Source organism: Lepidochelys olivacea (genome assembly GCF_965140295.1).
Source record: "Lepidochelys olivacea isolate rLepOli2 genome assembly, chromosome: 1".
In the NCBI taxonomy this organism is placed as follows: domain Eukaryota; kingdom Metazoa; phylum Chordata; order Testudines; family Cheloniidae; genus Lepidochelys; species Lepidochelys olivacea.
In genome coordinates this window covers 179,652,588-179,672,187 of record NC_140411.1, presented here as the reverse complement: position 1 = coordinate 179,672,187, position 19,600 = coordinate 179,652,588, and positions in this window count along the sequence as shown.

Genomic DNA, 19,600 nt, shown 5'->3' with positions numbered 1-19,600 from the left:
TTCATATGGGTATATTTAAAATTACTTGGGAATATAGATTACAAACTAACAGTCTGCACTATTAAACTGGCGTGGGTAGCTGAACAGAACTCAGACAAGGCTTTGCAGTAAGGAGGATTACAATACTTCTGTAATATCCACACTACCAGGAAGTGTCACCACAGTATAAACTTCAATAATGAACAGTCAGAGAATGGTGTGGTTATTACAGGACAGAATTAAAAGTAGCATCTTTAATCTTTGCTTTGATGACTTCATTTGCTTTCAGTGGAGTTCCATAATTTTATGGTCGCATCCAGTGATAAAATTTGGTGATGCAATTGTAATTAACAATGGTTTGAGTACAGATACAGCAACCTCGAGTTAAGAAGCAGTTATACTGAATAATAATCTCACTGTATTTCTGCATGCTTTTCAACTAATCTTTTTATTCACTTAACATTGATATTGAATGAATGTGTTTGCAAATACCACACCAGCACAATTTGGTAATATTCCATTCAGTTATGTTATTTGACAGAGTATACTTTAGCATTGTTCTGGAGCATATATTCATTCTCTCTAATAAAACTTGAGCAGGTTTTTTTCCCCCTTTCAAAAATGACAGTATATTAGCTGATGTGGTTGTGGATTTCATGCAAATGATGACAAGAACACAAAGACATGTAGTACCAGAGCTAGGAGTATAGCATAGTCTCTACGAGAAGGTACTTGAGAAGTATCATGCGGGTTTAATTTTTAATCCTAGAACACAATTGGCCCAAGCCTGCATAATTTCTCATCCACATTACATTCTTTTTGATGTGAATGGATTCATGGGGCTCCGGTTTTCTATTCTCATTACAGTCTTTGTCACTAAGAATGAGGTATCCAAATTTTAATGCCTCATATATTTTGTCAGCTGTAGTGGTGTGCTCTACTACTTTGACCTTTTTGATTGGCTTGCCATTTCAGTTCTTCCTATTTACAGCCTCATTAACCTGTGGCGGAGAGGTGGAATGGCTAACCAATCAACATATAGTATACTGAAAAGGTCAGCATAGTCCAGTATATTTACAGTCTTTCACAAGATATTTGAAGGTTAAAAATGTGGATTTCCCATTCGAGTGACAGAGATTGGAACACTAGCAAAGATGAAGTAAGATTAGTCCATTCTTAAGTTAGATATTGTAAGAATGATAGGAAGTAAGGAAATATCCTAACTTCATTTTACTGAAGTACTGGATTTGTCATTTTGTAGATCTTTGCCAAAGACATACTTCGACCCTTACTGTGTGACCTTACTCGGATATGCAAGATCTACAGTAGTTAAATCCAGGATTTTAAAACAATCTTGAAGTTAAACAGGCAATTCAGTATTTTAGGGTTAACCAGTGAGAAAGCAAAAATAGTTCAATCAGTTCTGAGTCTACAGGGGACTTTTTACACAGAAAGTATCAAGCTTTGCCAAAATTCTTATCTGCACACTTCATAAACATCTTTTCTAATAGAAGAGAAAATATTTGTGATAATTATGTAGTTAGTGCCACTCATTAGATAAACATTTAGCTGGTTCATAAAACAAACTTTTATGTGGACCACAAAGCGATATGACAAAATTTAGACTAAACAGCAAGTTTGATGTTAGGGAGCATTGTGCTATAGGAGATACTTTCTTTCAGATAGGAAGCACAACTGGGCTAATGACCCCTTATGGTCATTAACAGTGTTGTGAGAGCTTAATCCTGAGGACCTGGCCAAATTCCAATTTTTGTAATTACATTCTGTTTGCAGTACCTAATCTCCCCCTACAGTTTCAGCTGAATATGGTATTCTTTACCTCTTGTGTAAACTGTTGCATAGTATGCTAGGTGTTTCTAAAAAGCTGCTGTTTTCCAACATAGAGGTAATAGTATTTCAGTGATGGAAGGAAATGGGAATCATGTTACATACAGCAGTTTGTATGTCTGTATTATTTATGACATTCTTTGGGAAGGCATAAACAGATACATCTCTAAAAAGCAACGGGTTCGTTTCTCCTTTCATAGTGAAATCCCACAGACCCTTCCCTCCCACCCCCATGGTAAACTCTTGCCAGATACTCAGCTCATACAATGAACACTACTTTTCTTTCTAAAACTTTGTAGTGGCGTGGCGGTTACCTGGGTGCACCCTTGAGGTCAGGCATAGGCACGGCAGGTGAACTTAGGCCTTAGTTTTGCCTCACCCAGGATATAAACAAGTTCAAGCCGTTCAAATTAAGAAGTAATACTGCATGTTCATTCAGTGATCTTTCTGAAGGGACCCAAAATGCTGTGTGAACTGCTCTTCCTTTGGAAGAATGGCCTTGTGGTCCTAATTCAGGTTTGAACAATTTCATAAACTCCTGTAAATAGATGAAAAAGAAGGCATAAAGGTTTCTTTATCTCAGAGAAAACAAGCCATTGCTGCAGATGTTATTTCTCATTAGCTAGTTTCTTGCAAATATCATTTGAAGTCCATATAATATCCCATGTACAAAGACAGAGTAACACAAAGAAACCTGATCAATCTTTTTGGATTGAAGATATAAATTAGAAGAACAGATATGAGAAGGTTACTCACCCTGTGTAGTAAAGTGAGGTTCTTCGAGGAGAGTGTCCATTATGGGTGCTTCACTGTAGGTGTGGCAGCGTCCTGTGTGCCTGGGATTGGAGATCATCATCAGCAATACCCTTCTGACCGCACATGCGCTCTTCCCCCGTCTCATACCATGAGTGGGAGGTATATATAGTGCTGTGCGGTCCAATCGCCTCCCCCTATCCCCCGGTTCATTCTCTGCCACAGAGCTTATGTTTCAGCTCCAAAGCAGAGGGGAGGTGGGTGGGATGCATAGCAATGTGCATCTTAAAGAATGTCAGTTACTGCACAGGGTGAGTAACCATTTCTTTGTCAAGTGCTCCACTGTAAGTGACTAGAAAGCAGAGCCCCTAATAGGAAGGCTGGGGCTTTGGAGCAATATTTACTGCCGATGATAGGGCAATATGTACTAGGAAAGTATCTGCTGTGCCGTTGTGAGTAATGGTATAGTGACAGGAAAAAGTGTCCACCGATGTCCATGTGACCACTTGCAAATGTCAGCAAATCAGGGCATTATTGAGAACAGCAATGGAGATGGAGATTGAGCAGGTGGAATGTGCTCTAATTCCAGAAGGAGGTTGTCGACTGTGTAGTTGGTAGGACAGATGTATACATTGCAAGATTCACTTGGAAGAGCATTGCTTAGAGTTGGCTGTGCCCTTGGATCTTCCGGCTGCAAGGAATAAGTGTGGTGATTTTTTGAAAAAGGCTTCATTCTGTCCAGGTAGAAAGCTAATGCTTGTCTGACATCCAAGGTGTGTGGTGCTGCTTCCTGTTGGTTGTTGTGAGGCTTCAGAGAGAAGTCAGGGACATGGACAGGTTGATTGAGATGGAAAGAGGATGGTATCTTGGGTAAAAATTTGGAATGTGGGCATAATGTAACTTTGTCTTTATGAAAAGATGTGTACAGGGGATATACCATATGGGCTCCAATTTTGCTGACACATCAGGCAGAAGTAAAAGTGACAAGAAATGCTATTTTCATAGATAAGTGAACATAGAAGCATGTTACCATTGGTTCGAAGAGAGGTGTAGTAAGAGATAGTAGGACAAGACTGGCATCCCAGGATAGGGTGGTTCCCATATGTCAGGAGAAAGGTTTTGGAGACCCTTCAGGAAACATTTCATGAGTGGGTGTGTGAAGACAGAATAGCCATCTATGTGGCAGTGAAAGGTTGTGATGGCTGCCAAATGCACTCAGATAGAGCTAGTGGATAATCCTGATAATTTAAGGTGTAAAATATAGTCCAGGACAAGTGGTAATGGAGCGCTCATTGCATCAATCTGATGGGAGGCACACAAGCATTGGAATCTAGTCCATTTGTGGTGGTAAGTGTGTCTAGTTGTGTTGCATCTGCTATTCAAGGGTACCTGTTTAACTTCTTCCAAACAGATTATTTCCAAATCCTGGAACCATGAAGGAGCTAGGCTTTCAGGTGGAGCAACATAGATAGGAAAGGGATGGAGTATCCTTCTCTGATGATCTCTAGGACCCACTGGTCTGGGGTAATTAGCCTCTATGATGGAAAGGGCAGGGATAATTGGTTGTCAAACTGCTGAGATGTCAAAGACAGTTGGTGTAGCTGTAAGAGGGGGAGGCATTTCAGGGCCTCAACCACACCTTCAAAATTGTTATTTGGCTGAAGGTGCGTGAAAGGTTACCCCTTAAGGAGGCACCTGTGTGTATTTGATAGGGGGCTTCTGGTGCTGGTCCTGAGTGTCATAGTGCTGCCAGAGAGTTTATTGCGGTGGTCAGGATCATGTGGGAAGAGGGTATTTTACCTGTTGCCTCTTTGGCGCTGGTGTGTAAATGTCAAGAGAGTGGAGAGTAGCTTGGGAGTCTTTAAGGGAGTGTAGTGATTCACCTGTATGCTCAGCGAATGATTTGGGGCCCCCAAAGGGTAGATCCTCCACAGTGCCTTGTATCTCCTTCACAAGTCCAAAGAGGTGCAATCATGATGTCCTCATGACTATGGCAGTTATTACGGAATAAGCAGTGGGATCCGCTGGCTAAAGAGGCTTGCATAGCTGTGTACACCAAGAGGTGTCCCTCAGATAAGAGTAACTGAAGTTCTTCTTTGCCTTCATGAAGATCTTGGCAGAGTTCCTGCACTTTAGAATAGTTGAGTTAGTTATACTTGGCCATGAGAATCTCATAATTAGATATGTGAAATTGGAGCATGGCGGATGAATAAGCCTTGCATACGAATAAATCCAATTGTTTCCAGTCTCTGTCATGATGGGTGGATTGAGGTTGGTATTGGCATCCATTTGCTCACCTCAGAGATTCACGGCAGTCCTCAGTTTGGCCACTTTTTTCAGTGGCTCAAACCTGCCATTCACTCAGCTAACCTCATCACTGGCCAGCATGGGGAAAAGGAAGGAGAACAATCACCGCAGTCTCTGCTGATCCACCTGGTAAGTCAGGGGACAGGCCAGGGACCTTCCCCTCTGGTGGGACCCACAGTCCAGGTCAACTCCTCCTGTATCCAATAGGGAGTTGGGGGGATGAGGGGAACTTGGGCCCACCCTGTACTCTGGGTTCCAGCCCAGGGCACTGTGGTTCACAGCTGTCTATAGCGTTTCGTGTAACACCTTTATGAAAGCTACAAGTCCCTGGGCTACTTCCCCACGGCCTCCTCCCAACACCTTCTGTATCCTTACCACAGGACCTTCCTCCTGATGCCAGACAGTGTTTGTACTCCTCAGTCCTCCAGCAGCATGCCCTCTCACTCTCAGCTCCTTGCGTGCCCCTCACTGACTCAAATGAGGTCCTTTTTAAACCAGGTGCCCTGATTAGCCTGCCTGTCTTAATGGATTCTAGCAGCTTCTTAATTGGCTCCAGGTGTCCTACTTAGCCTGCCTGCCTTAATTGGTTCCAGAAAATTCCTGATTGTTCTGGAACCGCCCCTGTTACCTTACCCAGGGGAAAGGGACCTGCTTAATGTGGGGCTAATATATCTGCCTTCTATCACTCTCCTGTAGCCATCTTGCCCAACCCTGTCACATAAGGAATTTGGAGTGGGATGGGAGAAAAGAAACTTGCGGAGACACAGAAAGAAGAAAGTATGAAACTACATTAAAATTAACAGATAAGGCACTATCTAATGGGTAAAAAAGGAGAAGTGGGTTCTGCTGAAGATTCCGTCCCAGACCAAAAGTGGTAGATAAGGAACTGTGGGGCAATTGGACCACATGACGCTATATATACATCCCACTCAGGGCACGAGATGGGGGAGGTGCATATGTGTTCCAACGGACACTGCTGGTGAAGATCTCTGATCCCAGGTGCAGGGGACATTGCTGCATCTACAGTGGAGCACCCAGAGGTACATCACTTGAAGAAGTACTGGAAGTTTAAATCACTCTGCCATAGCTCCCCTTTGGATTTCCCTGAGTTTCCAAACACTAACCTGTTGTATGTAATAGGACTAAAATATTACCAGAAACTGTTCTGAGCCCAGTATTTTGTTGTCAACTCTTTCTTGCCATTTGGGGTGGGGGAGGCTGAGGGTGAGGGGTGGGAAGGGAACACCTTTATAATTAGACATATTTTATTGCAAGTTAGGGTACAGAAATTTTCTCCACCAAAAATAACTGGTCTGAAATTGATGATCTGGGAGTGTTCTAAATTTCACTGAGCTATTTTGAGTTGTCCAGGTATTCCCTCTGAAAATATCTGATTCAAAAAATGTAAATCAACTTAGTTTCATTGAACTCTATGGAGTCATGTTGATTTAAACAAGCTGAGGATCCAGCCTAGTATTGTGAAGAGAGCATTAGTTACTGCAACACAAAGCATAAGAAAGATGTAGGAATTTTATATCACAGAGGTTGGATGGGAATAATATTCTCACGTTAATGGAGAAAAGTGAAGATGGACATACTGCTTCATGGTTTTTTTCAGATTTTGCCACCTGACCCCTTTTTTAAAATTTCTGTATCCTCATTATTCGGATATCTGTTGTCATTTTAAAGTGAACTAGCTCCTATTATAGACAAGCTAATACAGCACTACATTAAAATCTTGTATCCATAAATATATATGGTACAGTAGATGAACCCAGCAATGACAAAAATTTAACTCAGTTTGTTATTTCTTTGAAGAGGTCACAGGAATTGGCATATTGGATCAGACAAATGATCCATCTAGTTAGGCATAACTATGCAGTTTAAGCAGTTTAATGGAATAGCCTGCCAGCTTCTGCCTAACTGCTGTAAGTTAGATGTTGGCATATGTCTTGAAGCCAGTGGTTTGCATCTCTTTGGGAGAAGAAATGTTCCTGTTTGACATAGGTGACCTATGGTTTACTATTTGTGTTGTGTTATTAAGAATCTAGGCATTTATATAGTCCCATTTCCATAAAAGATGTCATGAAAAATAGTTTGAGAGCAATCTACAGCCAGAAATATGTTTTTAACCAAATAATTTCAAACAAAATAGCAAAAATCAAGGTCTCTTTAATAGATATTCTTAAAGAGAAAGAAAAGGTTAAATTATCAAATAACTTGTTTGCTGTGAATAATTCACCCAGGTCTGCTCAGGAAAGGATAGTTATGTAAACATGAAATTAACAATTATCTTTTCAAGTAGTTACAAATGACACTATAGAAGATATCCATTCTGTAGATGTAAGCCTTTACCACATTAATTAAAATGGAAATTATCTTAGTTTTTCCTTCATCTACTTACCTGACTTATTTTGCAGACACTGAATTTTTTGATAATATAATTGCTTCTGTATTTTCTTGTGACAGTACAATAATCATAAATGGTTTTGGTTGTCAAAATAATAGGCCATAATAATTTGGTAGCTGTTGAGTAGGACAAGGCGGAAGTGATTTTGTTATTGGAAGATCTGCTTCAATAAAATCTAACACAGATGCAGCCAGGGTAAAATTTCAGTTTTTCTACAGGCTGAAATTCAGTTTCTTCCTTATTTTTTAAAGAAGGTACTAAAAGAGTGGAGAGAAGACACAGCATCTAAGAAAGCCTAGATGCTACATATTCTTGTTTGTATAACAAACAAACAAACACAAAAATCCAACTGTGCTTGATTTCATTAACACTGGAGAAAATACCGCACAGATATCCCCTAAGATGTGTGGTTCTGTTTGACAGGGTCTGGCAACCCAGGAACCTGCCTGGGCTGTGAGGAACCATGCACCACAGAACAGAAATCTACAAGGGTACTCTGGGCATAGCCTGGTTTTGAGGGTGGGAAGATGGCGCATCTGTCACTATACAGGTGCTCCAGTCACTCTCCTTTCTTCACTAGTAGAGGTAGCACATTATATTTGTAGGTGCTACTAGCAATATTAGCAATGGTATTTGACTTATTAAGTATGTACATTTTATTCTATCAAAACATCTGAGTTAGAGACTATTAAGACTTAAGTGAAGCGCTCAAAAGACAGGAAATCCCACAGGTAACATTGCAGGGATAACCTTAATTGTAAACACTTTGGTGGTAGTGGCTGTCTTTGTTCTGTGTTTGTATAGTGTCCAGCATAATGGGGTTCTGCTTCATGACTGGATCTCCTAGAAGCTACCATAATATATTAATATTATTATTAATAATGAATGTATTTCCAAGGGCCAAGCTTTTCAGAAGTGTCTAGTGATTTGGGGTGGCTCAATTTTCTATGGCAATTTGGGGGGGCACTTTAACAGCTAGAGGTGCTCAACACATCTGAAGACTGCCCCCAGAAATTCACTAGTCACCCCACCCTCGCTTCTTGTAAACTTGTAACGTATTCATCATCAGTATTATGGAATCCTTTTATTGGCATGTAATGTCAGTGTCAGAATAAGACATAGGCAGATTGACCATCTCACCTATTTATCTAAGGCACATGGCTTTTATGAAATGGCTTTGCAATTACCACATGGCTACCACACTGTTGTGGAAAACGAGTCACACCATCTGTTTAGTTCAAACAGCCTGAGGTCTTTTATTGAATACAAGCATGCAGGGACTGGGAGACAGAGATGGTCACACACAGGTGCCACCCTGGTCTCTCTCTCGCCCTCCTGCTCCTATAATACCAGTCTTATATAGGTTTCAAATCCAAGGTAAATGATACATTTCCTTATTTTTACCACTCAAGCATTTTTAATAAAACCTTATAAGGAGATAAAATAGAACAGTTTCATAATTAGTATTGTGCTGACGCACTTTGTTATTATCAAGATCTGTGGTTTGCTTGTGGCAGTGTTTTGTCTAGGGACTTTTGCAGGGTGGAGGGTGCATATAATGGACAGTTAGGGGCTTTAGGCCCTTTGGCTCTTTTTCTAGCTAGAGATTGGCCTAGTCCATTATCTGGGTCAAATGCCACAGCCCTGCATACATAAATTCTCTTAGCTTAAGCCAGGTCTTACAGGATGCAGACCTGTAAGCCTCTTGCATTACCGCTCTTGCATATGTTGCATATAGTGCATAGATCTTGATGCAGAATGGAATGGGGTCAGGTCAACAGTAATTTCCCACACAACACCAACATAGATGGAGTGCATATATTGTATAGATAGAGACAGATTAATAACTAATAATTTGGGGGAATCTGTCTATGTAGTTAGTGAATTCTGGTTGATATTGGGAACTTTCTATGTATCTGTGCAAATATTTTGAACATGGAGCTTTTTTGCCTTCTTCACTGTCTTTTGCCTCCATATTGAACTGAAGCCCACAGGAATTAAGAGGAGAAATTCTTGCATCTCCGAGCTGACAATACAGGGTCTTTAAACTTTGTCCACTGAAATGGTGTACCGTTGGCAGTCACAGATCGGAACTCCAGGAGACAGTTAACTAAGCAACGGATCACCTGGTAAGGGACTCTGTTGACCTGATGAGATTGATCAGCGGGTCACCTGACAATTGAGGATGGGAAGCTATAAAAGACCATCTCTCACTGGTCTTTGTTGGGGAGCAAGCAGAAGGGCACTGACTGCAGTGTTAAGAGAGACTCTGTGATTAATAAAAAGAAAAGGAGTACTTGTGGCACCTTAGAGACTAACCAGTTTATTTGAGCATGAGCTTTCGTGAGCTACAGCTCATGGTATGCATCCGATGAAGTGAGCTGTAGCTCACGAAAGCTCATGCTCAAATAAATTGGTTAGTCTCTAAGGTGCCACAAGTCCTCCTTTTCTTTTTGCGAATACAGACTAACACGGCTGTTACTCTGAAATCTGTGATTAATGGAGCTGCTCGAAGAGGGATTCAGGACACTCCAGAACACTCTGACCAAAGCCCAAAGAATGTTCCAGAGTGGCAAGGAAACAGAGACAAGGAAATGCATACACATACTATATTATTTTTGTCTGAATCTACTTGTGTCTGTTATGTGCTACGACTATCTGTCTAATGATGCAAACTGTAAACCCCAGAGCACATTCTTGAGCTACTGGGGATCGGCACTAATCCCAGGGGCGAGGCAGGTGGACTGTGGAGTCTAAACTCTCAAAAGGGGGTGCTAAACAGAGGCCCTGTCCCCCCGAGAATACACACAGAAATACCCAGCCAAAGGCAGTACATGGACTCTGGAAATTGAAAGCACCCAGGGCTCAGTGAGGTGCAACCAAAACAGCAATCAAGCAAGGGGCCAGCAGAGGGAGCTTTTCCAGGGCTGTGAGACATCATAAACACAGAAAAAGCTCACCATGCGTAGGGCAGATTATTTAGCCATTCGAATCACGCACATCCTCAAGAGTAATTTTACTACTTGTTTACTCTTCAGTCTCTGAGCACATTTCCACTAAGAATTGATGAAAGTAGCATTTCTTCCAAGAGTTACTTTTGTGGGCAACTGCACATAGATAATTTTGTGAGGCCTTTGACGTTTCATATTGTGAAGAGAAGGGATGAGTTATTCCTTTAAAACTATGACCTTTTGAACAGAAAGTAACTTTATGCAAAGAATTTAAAAATAAATCCTTGTTCTTTAAGTAATTAAATAGACATATCCTCTTCCAGACCAAAATTAATTACACCTAGAGCAGAGGTCCCAAATCTGTAGGATATGCCCCCCACCAAGGGGGCACCGAGGAACATTCAGGGGGGCACGGCTGGTATGTTGACAGTGGTGTTGCAGAATGGTGAGAAGCAGGATCTGTTTTAGGATTTCTAGAGTATCATTACTGTAGAATCTGAGCACCAATCTTATTATTAATTATATTACTGTGATATTTAGGAACCCTAATTTAGGAGGTGAGCCCCACTGTGCTATCCAGACAATCTGGTATTTCTTTAGTGGAGAGTTAAGCGAAACAGGTGCAAACCAGGTAAAACGTGAACCTTTAAAAAGGCAACAGGAGGGGAATACATCAGAATCACCTTAAGGCAGTGCTTAATTTGTAATGCAAATGGTGCCAGGGTTCAAGCAATTTTTTAATCCTCATAACTGATGCAGCAAGCCCTGAGATGCTGAGGCTATGAACTGCCACGCCTAGAGATACCGGGGCTCAGCCCTGGCAAACCCTGGCACAAATTAAGCACTGAGCTTAGGACATTACTACTACTTTACCATAGTATTTGATATGGCTCTGAAGTTAGTCATGACCATACTATCTTCCTTGTTTGGCTGTTGAAAAAGGTGCTCTGTGAAAGAACATGATGAGACCATTGATGCAGCATGAGCTGTGCTAAACCTTTACAATGAAGCTAGAAACCAACTGGAAACCAGGCTGCTTTCAGGTTTCCTCAAAAACTCAGAAGGCAGAGTAGGTTTTTCAAAAAGATGATGAGCACTAACCCACATCAGTGAGATGCCCTCTCCCTCTCAATGCTATTTTGGTGAAGTGATAGAACATCCACCCCCAACATTTTATGTTAAGATGCTTGCCTGGGTGTCTTAGCAAGTTCTCTCTTATTCTCTGTATGGGGCAGGGAAGCTCTCATTGCTAATAAAAAAAGGAGTATCAGCATTTGAATAATAATAATAATTAATAATTTAATAATAAATGTTTCAGAAGTTTTCAAGCTAGCCTGGTGGACTGACTCATGGGTTTACTTCAAAATGATCTGAAGTGTGTATGGTTTCACTGGCAAACTAAGTGAAACTGCAGTTTCCAGTTTAAATTTATATTCATTTCAGCTTAAAACTCAAAACAGATCTTATGTGGAAATCTGCACACACTGAAACTGACAAAAATGTCGGCACAAACCCCTGAAAAATGACAGCACAGTTCTGCCTATCTTTACCTGCGTTGCACTTGGAGGGCAGCATGGTAGCCATAATTAAATCATCATATGTAAAGATCCAAGGCCAGTATTTTTGCATACTTTTAGAACATCAATTCAAAGACTTAAGTAACCATGTATTTTCCCACCTAATAACCTAAAACAAATTCTCACACTCAAGCTGCCAACAGCATATTAAAGGATTAGTAAGAAGGTTTATGAAGGAAGTAAAGAATATGGAACACCCTCTCTCCTTCCCAAGCCCCTCAGCTCCTCAAGTGAGGAAAGCCTAATTGTCAAGCATGTTGCAATTACTTTTACAATTACAAGTGTTACAATAAACAAAGCACTTTACCATGAAGTAAAAAGGGGACACCCTAGAAAAGCTGATGTTCAGACATTGACAGAAGCTCAGAATACCATCTAATGCAACATAAAACTCCACCTCTCTAATCTATGTGACTGAAAACGTGCTGAGATGTGGGTTTCATTTCAAACTTTAGAAAGGCAAAGAAATAAAAATAAAGTTCTCTAGATTAATGCACAGCCTTACTGACGGCTAAGAAAAGGAAAATAATTACTAAACAACTTATTTATGTGGAATTGCTGATTTTTACAATGCAAACAAATGTGAACCTATGGGGGAAAAGATTAGGATGAAATAAGAAACTGACAAGAAGCTTTTTCCATGTAATTATGTTGTAAACACAGCAATATCGCATACCAAGATTATATAGTTATTTCTAGTGCCTCCTGCCCCACCAAGTGGACTAATAGTGCTATTTTTTTTTATCACTTTGTAATTTGTATACTTTAAGAATGAGGGAAGTACAGTAGGTTTCCATAGCAACAAAAGCTAATTCTTTCCAAATTTAGGTCGGAGCTTTTAACATTTTGGCAGCTTGCTTTCATATGCATCTTTGAAATACAGTAATATAAAGCACAGTTTTAATCTGCAGAGCTAGAAAATGCGGGGTGGGGGCAAAGGGGGAGAATGTAATATACACTTCACATAATATGCAAATCTACAAATGAACCATGAATTCCCATTTCTAAATGTCGTAGCAGTTCTGAAAAATCTATGTTAAATCTAGGGCTAAAGGGGATAGAAAATGGTCCCATTTTCAGCATTTGTTCCAGTAGATAATAAGGATTGTTAAGTAGGATGCCATTGCAGTTCTCATAAGAGCCCTATAAAATATAAAACAGTGTCAGACTTCCGGCTTTCTCATTGACAGAGGCAGGTCAGTGATATCAGGGTTAATTAACTTATTGCATTCAATAAAATATGTTGTCTCACAGGAGAGTAACGTGACCAAACAATAGAATCCATGTCTGCAGCGATACATACGAAAGTGACTGAAATCAGAACATGTGCTATTTCACTGGACTCTCTGAAAACTCCAGGATGTCTGCTGTAAAAGACTGTCTTCTAGAATACGGATTACTAACTAACACACCCCTGATAATGAGGGAACAGTCCACCCACCCCAGAAATCTCTTTTTGACCAGTTCTCAGCCTGACCCCTCTCAGTAGTAGCTAAATGCTTCCACACCCTCCAGTGACAAGAAGTCTGATTGTGGTTATTTTCCTATCAGAGCACTGAACCTCTCTGTTCCCCACTCCTACCAGGAAAAAATGATCAAAATAGATAGACTTTCATTCCAGATCACAGCTGTTAAATTAGCACTTTCAGATGTAGCCTGTTTGCGGCATTTCTAGTGCCCAGACTGCATAATTCATGCTCCAGTATGAAACGCTAAAGCAGCAGTGACTTTATCACATCAAAAGACTAAAGGGCATGTTTAGAAGTGCCCTTAATTTATAGCTGTACAAAGATGAAAGCAAGATCAGACCATACCAAGCCCCCCATTCCATGGCAAGATAGGCACTCATACATTTTCTATAAACAAGTTATTTTCATGAAATACTTAACAGATAGTATTTTTTTTCAGATTATGTGTTCTAAAATGCACCATTATTATACATCACCCATGTTACAGTCTAACCATTTCCCAATGGGAAAAACCTGTAGACTCCTCAGTGGTACTTGGATATGGTGCTGGAGATGACTTAGAGATTGCACTGACTCAGGTTTCCTTTTTTCAGGTTCCAGAACTTTCTACATCCCCCGCATGAATAACAAACACTACCAGTCTGCTCTCCTAACCCCACAATTGAAAAACCTCATGTAATCCTTCTCCATCCTTCCCAGCGACATCCAACCCCTTTGCAAATCTTCAGAGAGTGAGTAAAACACGTTAAAGACAATGTTACGGTGAATGAACTATACTGGTGATGGAATATTAACTCTCTTCTTGCATGTATTTTAGATACAAAAATCTATTTTAAAAAGTAAATATAAAGAGATGTGTGTCTAACTCCTAGGGCTTCTGACAAGTGCCAATGCAGATTTAGCTGTCACAAAAAGGAGATATCACTGGTCTCAGGGCCATGCCAATAAAATGAAGACCACTAAAGGTTATGAAGGATTTTATTTTCCTTGAAACTTCATTCTGCGTTGGATTATTTTGTCACAATCAAGGAATTTAGACTCTGGCAATGATGCAAGGACTTGAAAATGGATTTGATGATGGTTGTAATGTCACACATAACAGGATAGCCTAGGGTACCCAGGAAAAGAAAAAAATAGCAATAGCAAGGGCAGTCAAAGAGTCTGAAGCACACCAACTCCCTCTGCCCGCAGGAAAAAAACCCAACCCAAAAATCCTTATTCGTTTTCATTTAGAAGATTGGATTAGAAGAGTAGTTTAGTCATCACAAATCAGGTTTCATCATAGGTTGGGTTCTGATTTCCATGACAGTGACCTACTCAATATTTTCCCCAAAGTTAAATATTATTAATTTATGTATTTGTATCCTGGTAGCACCCAGGAGCCCCAGCCATGGACCAGCACCCTTTTGTGCTAGGCCCCAACATGCTAAATAAATTTTGTATTGAGTTACAGCCTAAATGAGCAGTACTATTCATCAATACTCTGTGACTTCCCATGACCACAGAAAACAACCTCCCAGACAAGCTGTGCCTCATCACAAAAGTTCTAAAATATTTTAGCAACATAAGGAAATCCTTAAAGTGTCCACATGGTATATCTTTCACATAGCAGACAGAATATGTTGCATTTGGGCCGCTGTGCCCATATTAATATAAAACATATTACTATTGCAAGTTTTTAGCAAGGAACCACAGGTTATAAAAAATTATTTTAACAGGGTTCACTCACTGCAAGAGCACCTCCTTCTGGCCAGACATGGCACGTGGCTCTTTCCCCATATGGCACCCCTTGCTGATGGGAACTCCATTACTGTAGTGATCGACCTGCCCATAATTCACAGCACTCCCTCTCATGACTCAGCCATCCAACTAGGTCACTATATAGTCCTTCCTTTCAGGTTATCAAAGTCTCACTGGACCAGCTGTCCAGGTGGCACCTCCAACAGTCCTGGACTACTTCCCAGTGGCTTTAGGGAATCTGAACCCAGATCCTCCCTCTACATTAGGTTCCAACCCAGACACTCTATAAACAGCAGTCAAGAACTGTAGAGTTGTCCCTTCCTTGCTACTATTTCCCTGGGCTTCTTCCTACTCTGTCTTCTCAGGCTTTCTTTCCTTACAGCTTCTCTGTGGTTGACCTTTCTTTCAGGACTAGGATTTGAGGGCTTATTTCCACCCTCACCCCACCCCAGGTTTCCGCTTCTCTGTTCCCAGTCTCTTTCCCAGCAGCTACAAACTTCCTGCCATTGTGTCCTTTCTCAGCTGGACTTCATCAGCAATTAGTATTTACAAATTCACGGGAACAGATGCAACTGTGAAGGTTAACTGACCCCTTTTGGGCCACCTTAACCCCTTCAGGGCTGATGTTAGCTGAACACCCTATCACATATATATTAAATACACATTGTGGTTTCCACTCTTTCTCCCTTTAAGTTGTGAAATTTCCTGACCTCTTTACTATAAAGGTGCAGCTTTCAAGTACCAATTTACTCCGCAAATTTGCATATCATGCCCAGTTGTCCCCACTAAGCTGAGTCTCTGCCATTATGCACTTTCCTGCTGAGCTGCCATCCACTTCCAGTTGGCAACGATAAGCCTGATTCTGACCTTAGACATATGGATATATGTTACCATTATGATGGTAAGAATCCTGCAGCAGATTTTGACAAGACACATTTCAGTTTGTGCCTGAGTTCCTGAGACTGACTCAGCCGATGCCACAGTATGAGGTGCCTGTACCAGCTAGTTATATGCAGTCTTCTGCTCTAACGTTGCTTTAGAAGGAATAAAATACAGATCTTAGCCACTTCTAGAAGGATGGAAATTTTACTGACTGACTGAACAGTGGCAAGTGAAACTTGTGGCACAAAAACATCACCAGCTTTCATGTGCATAAACCTTGGAGCTTACATTCAGCACTAGCTGCACTCTTGGGTGGTCATAACTTACAAATATTTTGGAGATGAGGAAAGACCATTATGAGTACTGTTCAAAAATGTGCTTACATGGTCTAAAATGACTAAAACAGAGACCCTTCCAAGTATTAGCCCACGCTCTGCTCCCATATACATGGAATCTACAAGATATTTCCTTGACCCAGCAAACTGACCCCATATCTTCTGAGTTAACCTTAACTAACTGGAAAATTCATTTTACAATAGGAGCCAGATGAAATTTCAGAGCAGAGATAGAATTAATATGTTCTGTAGAAACAGTAATATCAATGTAGATGTCAACAGCTTGATGAAACTTTAGAGTTGATCATCAAAGCAATCAAGATGTGATATACAGGTTGAGCCACAGAGCTGCCTTTGCTAAACCTTTCAGGACTCAAGGAAGCAAGTTCCTCAGACTAGTTGAATTTCTTCCCAACAACACACATTGAAACTTCCTGAGAAGAAATTAACAAAATCAACCTAGTGACACTATGTATGACCCCAGCTTGGGCACACCTTATCCTCCAATTAAGTACACAAACTTCCTTCAGGTTCTTACTGAGAAAAACATACTGTATGAGTTGATCAACACCCCCATCCCATTACCACCACACACAAACATCTTATTACTTAAGTTGCACTTAGTTACATGGCATTGATTTTGTTCCACAGTTGATAAGGTGAAACATCACCCAGCAATAGTAACAAACACTCTGGGTGCACTTAATATCATTCTGGTTCCAGAAATATTATTGGCTTTAGCAGTATTCCACATTTTAATTATAAAGAGTATTGCTGGAACTGATCATGTCTATAGAACCAAAGCAAACTTTTCCATTGTGCCCACTATAACATTTAGCAAACATTCCAAGTGCTTAAATATAAACAGTCAAGTCATTTTGAACACAAAACACATTTTAAAAATTGAAATCTGTTGGCAAACAATTCATAACAGAAAAACAGAGGAAATGGTTGAATAAATAGTTTCACCAAACAGTGCATCTGCTTCTAGCCACAAATGAAATGCATAAACAAATGTAATCTACACTCAAGTCACACAATGATGTCTACACAACTGAGATGCTTTGCACTTGCCCACATAATAATATTTCATAGTTTGCATGTACAAAGGGCCTGATCTTCTACCCACTGAAATAAACAGAAAGATTACCATTAACCTCAGTAGGCTTTGGATTTTGAAGTGTTATCCTAACATTAAAGCCTCACAATAAACCTGAGAGGTAGCTCAGTATTAAACTTATTTTATAGATAAGTAAACTGAGGAACAGAGAGGTTTGGATATGTTCTTTCTCTGCAAACAGCTTTTCCAAGCTCTTTCCCACAATTTCTTTCTGTTTTCCAACTTTTTCCCAGTTGTAAAACAGAAAAGAGGTGTGAAAATGGGGGTTTCCCTTCTTTCTCACACTTTATTTTTACTTTTTTCAAAGGAAAAAGTTAAAAGGGGGGGGGGAAAGGCACATGAAAGTGTAAAAGAACCCAAAACCAAAACATTATTTCAAGTTGAAATGAACTGAAAATGGTCATGCCATTTTGACACTTGGTTTCAATTCAATTTTCCATGGGAAATTTGAAATTAAATGATTTGTTTTATTTCATTTTATTTCAAAATGTCCTAGGGGAAATTGAATCAATTTTTTTCCTGTGAAAGAGCAGAGGAAAAAACACCTTTATTTCCAAAAGCCCTGGTTAAGAGTGTAGTGAGAAATTAGTGATATTCATTTATATCCTTAACTTAGCACAATATGAAATCATTTAAATAATTATATTTTCCAAGAAAAAAAAAACAAGTGACATTACTTTAACTATAGGTTTAAATGTGCACCATACTTCTGGCAAACATACAGGCTCTGTTTTGTCAGACATATGGCATAAATTCATAGGCAGAACAGGGGCAAATCACTTGACCTTCTTGTGGCTCAGACAATCCAGCTGTAAAATTAGATGAAAGCAAAACTGAAAAAACAGATGCTGCTGCATCTAATATTAGCTTTTGTTGAGCAACCAATATTTTAAAAGAGCAAAATGAATGTCCTGTGGAAAGTGAAACATTTTGTTTAGGACTAATTGGCATAATCTTTAAATGAAAACAAAAATGATAGAATTGTATAAATCTGTTGCTGGATTTATATGACATTATCTAATTTATAAATCCGCTGCATTTTTCAGAAGATACCTTATACTAAAACTATTCCAGCTGGGCCAGGGAGCTACTTGCTGATTTCCACCAGCAGGACGAAGGCTACAGCCCCTGGCAATTGAAGCCTGCCATGGGTTGGGATGTGCAATAGTATAAAACTTCTATTATTCCCACCCTGGACCTGAGAGAGCGTGGGTGGCAGTCAGAAAGAAGCCCAGGCTAAAGCACAGGAAATATGGACTGTGGATTCCCAGGAAGAATTGAAAGCTGCTGTCTCCTTTCAGAGCAATGATATTTCATTCAGATGCCAAGGAATGTACACTTTGCACCCAGCTGCCAATATCCCAACGGTCCATTCTAGTACTTGAGAACAGTCAGGGCATAGCAATGGCCTAGCCAAACTTCCCTCCCCCAACAATGAAACCAGCACAATCTTGCATCAGGTAGCTCCTTTGGAGGGGTCATAGGGCTAGTCATGCTGGCCCTACACTTTCCACAGACTCATTTCTATGCTGGGTGCCTTACCAGCAACTTTAGAGCCAAATTCTGCCCTCAGATAAACAGGCACAACTTTAATGGAAGCACCAAACCTGTGTAAGGGCAGAGGTTGGCCATTACATTGTTTTTTAGAATGACGAAGGGTCTGTCTGCACAGCAAAGCAAAACCCACAGCTGGCACCGCCTCCAGCGCTAGCCTGGAAACGTGCACAGCAATGAAACAGCCCTGCAGCTTGAGCTTCAGTTGGCTGGCGCCGGCCGCGGGTATCTCATTGCTGTGCAGACAGACCCTGGAGGTGAACGAGAAAATATATTGCACACGTATTTCCGAATCCATGACTCAACAAACAAATCAAAGAAATTCTGCTTTTTTCTACCTGTATTTGTGAATCTTAGTTGCCGCTGCCTCTACGGTATTTAAGTGCTACATGAACTGTAGAGTGACATCATGCTTTAGAGGTGGAGTATGCTGCCTTCACAGTGTTCTTAGCCAGTGGATCAAAACCCTGTTCCTGACTTTCTCATATCTATGATATCTCGGAGCAATAACTGCAAGGCCAGTGTTCAATAACATTCTCTCTCTCTCTCTCTCTTTTTTTTAAAGACTGTCTGAATATGCCAAGGGGGAAAGTTCTCGTCACTGACAATAAGGAAATGTCTGATGCCAGCAATTAGTGTTGTAAATTTCTAGTGGAAGTAAAGAATGTAAAGTGT